The sequence below is a fragment of the Pelobates fuscus genome, chromosome 3, assembly GCF_036172605.1.
Source record: "Pelobates fuscus isolate aPelFus1 chromosome 3, aPelFus1.pri, whole genome shotgun sequence".
NCBI lineage: Eukaryota > Metazoa > Chordata > Amphibia > Anura > Pelobatidae > Pelobates > Pelobates fuscus.
In genome coordinates, this window is record NC_086319.1 from 179751964 (window position 1) to 179759244 (window position 7281).

The 7281-nt window shown below is 42.2% G+C and overlaps 1 protein-coding gene across 4 annotated transcripts in view; it reads right to left on the reverse strand.

Annotated features, from left to right (window-relative positions):
• The window catches only part of LOC134600970 (NAD-dependent protein deacetylase sirtuin-3-like), a 59408-nt gene extending 52853 nt beyond the window's left edge, over window positions 1-6555 (reverse strand). For all 4 annotated transcript variants that reach the window (XM_063445367.1, XM_063445368.1, XM_063445365.1 and 1 more), the window contains exon 1: window positions 6491-6555. The gene's annotated coding sequence lies outside the window, so the exon portion shown is untranslated. The remainder of the gene's footprint in view (window positions 1-6490) is intronic.
• Window positions 6556-7281: the final 726 nt, after the last annotated feature.

Sequence of the window (7281 nt, forward strand, 5' to 3'; positions counted from 1 at the left end):
CACAGCCAGGCAATGTATTGTGATCTTTAATTGAGTAAGCTTGTACTTTCCACCCAGGATCACCAAATGAAAGCACTCCAGCTTGCAATCTGAGTAAAAGTAACTCTTTACTGGAAGTGTACAGGATGGTTTACATTAGAGTAGTTTAGCAGAGTATCCAATCCACTTGGGGAAATAACTAGCACTGTATAAGACTTTTAAACAATAACTAGGTTGGAACCAAAAGCCCAATATACTCAGTGGAAAGTTAGAATCTAAACAAAAACCTCAAAGCAGTGCACCCACATGTGCACAGTCAAAACCACAAACTAGATAGTTGATGGCAAACTGCAAAAGCAGGATTATAGGGACGCTATGGGCACCCAGACCACTTCAATGCAATGAAGTAGTCTGGTTTCCTTGGCATCTCAGCGCTGTGAAGAAAAACACTGCATTTTTAGAGAAACTGCAGTGTTTTTCCCCAGAGCTAACCCCACCTCTAGTTGCTGACTCTTAGGCAGCCACCAGACAGAGCTTCCTGGTTAGTAACCAAATAACACTACTTGACATTATGCTTTGCACAAGGGTGTCGAATGTCGTCAATATTCAATGCTGGCAGCTCTGAATTGTGAGTGTGCCTGCATTTAAACATATTACTGCGGAAGCGCCATAGGAAAGACTAAGGAATGAAACAGTATAAGAAGTTAGTGAAACAGATTTGTATTCCCAATGCTACAGTATTCCATTAAGGTTGAAGTCTATGGACTTGAGGCTTTTTCAGCCTAGATTACTATATAATCAATAGCATGACAAGAACATACTATCTCCCGGCATGTCTATAGGGGGACTGCAATTTTGCATGTAGAGTTTGTGTGAATTGTCTGCATGAATGCTTGTGTGTATATAGTGACAGCAGGAATTCCTGTGTGCCTCTCTTTATTGACAGAGTGAATGTTTATGATGGCATGCTAGAGATGCACAAAATTGTTGACCACGCCAATAAGAGGCAGGACCACCCAAAGTAGCAGCATGTCAGTCTGTCGTGAATGCATGTTCGACTGAATGACATCCTCTCTGGCAGTTGATGTATGCATGTAATAGTGTGGACTCCTTTTCTAAGCAGGGATATATTTACATGGAGGTCACCATGATCTATAAGTGAGGGAAATGTAGGGGTGGGGAGTTCCTATGCCAAGGACATGTAGTTCCTGGCACAGAGCAGGGGATTTCTTGAGACTTTTAGACTTGCTGAGGGCAAAAAGCAGGCCTGATACAAGAGAGCATAGTGATGCCAGGGCAAGGAGCGCCTGGTGTCCACTTCCAGTCATAGCACCCTCACCGTCTGGCTTTCACTAACGAGTTAGAGTGAAGCCACTGTTATTCCCAGCCTGCACTCTGATTCTGGTTCACTGTAAGCCATTTGAGGGTGAGCCACTCACTGGTATTCACTAAACTCAACATTTTTATCAATTAAATCCAAAGTAAAAAAATTGAGGCAAAAAATTTAACCATAGCAGAGTTTGATCGTTTTTGCTGTAGTTTTTCCTAGGACACTTCAACTAAGCCATCGCTTTAGTCACTTTAATAAAGATGTATAATTTTACACACACACACACACACTTTAAAAACTACATTTAATTTCCACCCCACTGCTTCTGCCCAAGTGAAGGGTGGAGGATGAAGGAATAGACAAGGAGCAATACTGGACTTTCGAATAACTGGACCTAATTACCTATACTGAAACTAGTTAGAAAGTCTGGGTGTCAGGATACAGACAACCAACGCAAATAATCTGCATCCAGATACTGGTTACACATTTCCCAGTGGATCCCTACATCGTGAACAGTTCCATATAATCATACCAACTCATACCAGACTGGGATATTCACTTGATTATTGGTTTAAAAATGCAGAAATATGATCCTCCACTTTATCAAAAACGTAGACAAAAGCAATGTGGGTGTCTAAAAGATAAAATGTCATACTTAAGTTAAACAATGACAGTTTATGGACAGACTGCTATGGGACTCCTGGCGGCATGATCTATACAGAGTGCATTAGTGGTAATGGTGTTTAGAGTATTATTGTAATCTCATTAACTGCTGCCTAAATAGGGAGAAATTTACATCTCAGGCGCATGCAGGCACATATTGTATGTTACGGATCATAGGACACTGCCCATGGCCTTTCGCATTGCAAAAAAATACACCGCTATGAGCAGGAACTACTGGTAGCGCAGTTCCAGAGCGTTAGACAGCCGTAAGGACAGAGACCTGCCTGGCCATGCTGCCCGACTGTCGCTAGTTCCGCACAAGGACAGAGAGGCTCATCAGAACCAGACAGTGACTTTGTCAGAGTTTTTATTTTTTAACCCCGCGCTTCCTATACGGGCTAAGTTGGGCTATTTCTGACAGTGATATGAGCAGGAGGAGTAGGACATAGGAGATAGACCTGAACTTTGAGTACCCAAGACTAAAGGATCACTATAGGGTCAGGAACACAAACATGTATTCCTGACCCTATAGTGTTAAAACCACCATCTAGCCCCCCGGACCTCTCATGCCTCCATAAATATAGCAAAATCTTACTGTATTCAAACCTGAAGCTGTAGATCTGCATGCTGTTTGTCTCAGAAAAACAAGCGGTCTGCTGACATCAGAAGTGGTAACCTGATCTAATCACAGTGCTTCCCCATAGGATTGGCTGAGACTGACAAAGAGGCAGATCAGGGGCAGAGCCAGCATGATTCAAACACAGTCCTGGCCAATCAGCATCTCCTCAGAGATGAATTGAATCAATGCATCTCTATGAGGGAAGTTCAGTGTCTGCAGAGGGAGGAGACACTGAATGTTTGGATGCATTTTAGGCAGTCATGACCCAGGAAGGATCTCTAACAGCCATCTGAGGAGTAGCCAGTGAAGTTATCACTAGGCTGTAATGTAAACACTGCATTTTCTCTGAAAAGACTGTTTACAGCAAAAAAACTGAAAGTAATGATTCTACTCACCAGAACAAATTGAATAAGCTGTAGTTCTGGTGACTATAGTGTCCCTTAAGTCATTCAGTGTCTGTCCAGTCTGTGATGGCATAGTTTGCAAGAGGAACTAAGGTAGAGAAAGACCTGAAGGACTGCAAATGTGGATTGGAGACAAAGAGGCCACCACTGAGCCCAGGGAAACGGTCACCACTGAGCCCAGTCAGCACCAAAGCAGTTGCCAATACTCATGGCCTAAAAGTAGTACACTAGTCACTAGACTTATTGGTGTGAGGGAGGAGACTGGGGCAATGTGCTAGTGGGCTGCTCTGACAAAGGCAATATTGCCTTGCTGTCAGAATGATATTGCCCTTCTCATTACTCCCAATGCAGGAATCAGGGATGGGGCAGTGACACTATGTTTAATTAGCCTATGTGTTCTGGACATTGCATTTCCTTTAGTTTTATTATTTCATTCACCCACTGAACAACTAGACCACCTGTATGCGGAGTGTGCCACTCATTAAAATCTGTCACCACATTAACACTCCTAAAGCACAAACGTTCTAAGCTGTCGGCTGGGTGGTTGCGGTTTAGTATACGAATACGTGTTTGCTACCATCTTTAGCCGCGAACACACAGAGCTGTGTTTGGTCGTCGAGTGCATCCAAAATCGGACAATTGACGGCGCGACCACCGCTAGAACGTTCAGATAAACGTATGAGAATTTAAAGGGGTTTGGTGGGAGCAAGCTCCTAAACGAGAAAGACTGAACCCTACCCACTACATTCGGTATTTTGATTATATTGATTATTCCCAAAAGAGACCGACCACACAGCCCGATTTCATGGAACTCTCTTGAGCAGGAGCCTCATGTGCGGTCGGTCAAAATATGACCTCCATGGAAATCCCGAACCCCTGAACCGATCTGGGTGATTCTTTGATATGTTGGTCACCCAGATCAGGGCTATCCGGGAATGTAACTTTTGGGATTTCCATGCGTTTTGGGGGGTTGTAACGGATCACCTTGCACCCCGACTGGGTACCTCCATTGAAGGATGCTCCTAGCACTTCCTGAGGGCTTCAAGCACTCCAGCCGATACCATAACCACTGTAGACTCCTTCAGAGAGCAAGACAGGAACAAACTCTTACAAGAGCTTAGTAGTGATATAGCAAGGGAGTATGACTAGCATAGCAATTCCTTGTAGCAGATTCCCCCAATAAGAGACGGCACTCTAAATTGAGGGTGAAGTAAAACTGAAATTTTAATGAAACACTAATTTTATGCACATTTTACACACCTAGTACCGCCCATGGGGTTTTGAAGAACAACCAAACACGTAATATATAGTAAAACACTCCCATTCATTCCCACAAAATCCTCCCCTCTGCCTGTGATATAATTACTGAACACAATGGGCTAAAGTAATTATCACAGGCAGGAAAATACACAGTTTTACACAATATTCATAACTCTAAAAAGTATACATCACATTCACAGAAAACTTACATTTTCAGAATCAGCATACTCCAAATACAAACATTGTCAAAATCATACAAATTTGTCCAGTGGTTCAAAAGTTAGATGGAAGTCCTATTTGACCGACTGCAAGCATGGCTTGGGTGTGGTAAGCCAATTATCTCCAGCATACAGAAAATATATCTCTATTCACAACAGCAAAAATACACAAAAATACATAATTCCCATCATACTGAACAGAACCCCCACATTCAACCTATTCCCCAGATAGCTTGGATCTAAACAGCACTCAGATCCCACGAACACAGTCAAATCGCCATGGGGTTTAAGATGAGCAAGGGCTGATATAGAGATTGAGGAGGGACAAAGCAGCCAGTTCCAATTAAAGGGCCAGAACAGTCTTTTAACCCCTTAATGACCAAACTTCTGGAATAAAAGGGAATCAAGACATGCCAGACATGTCATGTGTCCTTAAGGGGTTAAACACCAATACAAGTCCATAAGCCCCAATACTGTTTTTAAAGTGCCCAATCTCCCAGGGGGGCCATAGTCCCAAGGCATGAGGCTGGCAATCAGTCCCCTCCAAAAACTAGTGGCAAGGTCCCTTTCGCCACAGGGGTACTTTCAGGGTACTGCTAAAATGTATGTTTTCTGTGCCTGTTCATAATGGAGTTTAGTACAATCCTGATAATTATCTCTTGGGTATAGGGGAGGGATTAACCTATTTTGTATGGGATGTTTCCTGGACCTGAGAGCCAATGTAATACTGTGTAGGTTTTTACTGTAGTCTATGCTCAGGTCCAGTGGGAAGTGCCCCTTGCATGGGGACAGACATAGAAGGCTGTGTGTGGCCCCATTAAAACCAGTTGTCCCACAGCATAGAGCCTTCTCTCATGTTTGTGGGAGAAAGCTATAACAAATGTCTCCCTTCTGCTTGGAGTGCTAAATCACTAGCGCTTGTAAGAGCTGTTTCTGCTCTGCATCACAGCCTCCCTCACACTAGGGGAAGATCATCATCTCAGGCGGCAAAACCCCTCTTCCCATCGGGGTAGCCACCACAACAAGCTTTTACGGTCATTCTGGACTGGTTTTATTTTATCCTGTAAACTTTAGTTAAAAATATGGGTTCATCTCATTCAAAACAATATGGTAATCAAGTACCCCTTACCAGGAGGAACAAGAGAGTCAAGGAAAAACATAGCAATGGATAGGTATCCCTAGAAGGCAGGCGCCTGTAAATGCCATCTCAACAGAACAGAACAGATCTGTGCAGCTATCTTGGATCTGAGAGCCAAACTGTACAGCTAACCCATTCGCCCTCCACAAATCAAGTGATACCCCAGAACATTCATTGTATCGATTTCATACCGGGTGCATATGAATTCAGCATAATGCCAGGCATTATTTTCAAGCCCGACTGAATTTAAAAGCACTGAAAATAAAATAAAATGTGACATGACCATAAGACCTTAATAGACTGTGGGCGCGGAGACATTTGCCTTCAAATATTTAATGGGGGAATCTGGATTTAACTGCATTGCATGATACTACTCGAGGAATTGATGGATCTTATTACTAACCGTAAATCAGGAATATCCATGCATACATAAAGTTAGGATAGCATTAGTAAATAGTAGATTTTGAGAGTCAGCCTTAACATGAGCTCATCCCTAAAAACGCAGATAAGGTGGAAAGTTATCTCAAAGCTTGGCACCCTTTACCCGTTGGACCTGATCGCGTAACAAATTTCTACATAGTCATCCAAAGTCTGAAAGCACAGAATACGGCAGGAATAGTGCTCTGGGTCATGGGAGGGTACAGAGGTCACCAGGTCTGAAAGACACACATTCAACCAAACTAATATTCAATAATACGAGCAAACTACAAGAGAGAAAAAAAAAACCAAGACAAAACTAGCTATCTGCGATGATTTAAGCATTTTGCATAACCCGAATACATTAACCAAAATTCAAACCCACAGTTGCCCGTAGCAAAGTTTTAAACTAATATTAACATCACAACACGCCAACGTTCCATTCGTAGAACGTTCAGTTACCAGAATCTCCCAGGCGATGGAAAACAACACGACGGGGAACGAATCAATACAATAGAGGCAAGCTGTGTTTTAGCAAATACGTCGCTAACAACCTGCTCTAAAGTAAACTACGGGGGCTGGCCAATGGGACTTAATTGTAATTGGCAATTATTAAAAAGGAGAAGCTGCTGTATTTCATTGCATGAAGCCTAATACGTATATGGATATAGAAACCATTTCGAAGGCATTCTGGTATTTATTTAACCTTAACATTACCAATCATATATATGGAAGGATTTATGTCAGTGTTCTGTTGCATGGAGTACTACAAGTGGAGCAATCACTATGGAAACCGGTGGAAGTAGCAAACACCTTCCATTGGTGACTACTCTCCTTTTACATTTTTTGCACCAGTTTTTAGATCAGAACACTTTGATACATCTCCAGCATTTTCCATAGCAGGAATTTTATGGCAAACAATTAAAAGCACACCCATATATATCATTTATTAATTGCCAAAACAAAATGACACAACAGCCAGTGTCTACATATGTAGGAACCTTGGACATCCTTCATCCTGATGCTGGCTAATTTGTCATTGTTTTTTTTTTATATATCCCTAGCTTGGTTATTACCAATAAAGCTAATCATGGTTTGACCACATATTTCATTCATTGTGCTTTAACCCTTTCGTGATCACAGCTTTTCTGAGATTATATCCGTTTGTGACCAGTGCCTAAATGTTAATGCTATCATTATTTAACTCTTTTGATTTAAAGAAACACTATAGGCACCCAGACCACTTCATCCCA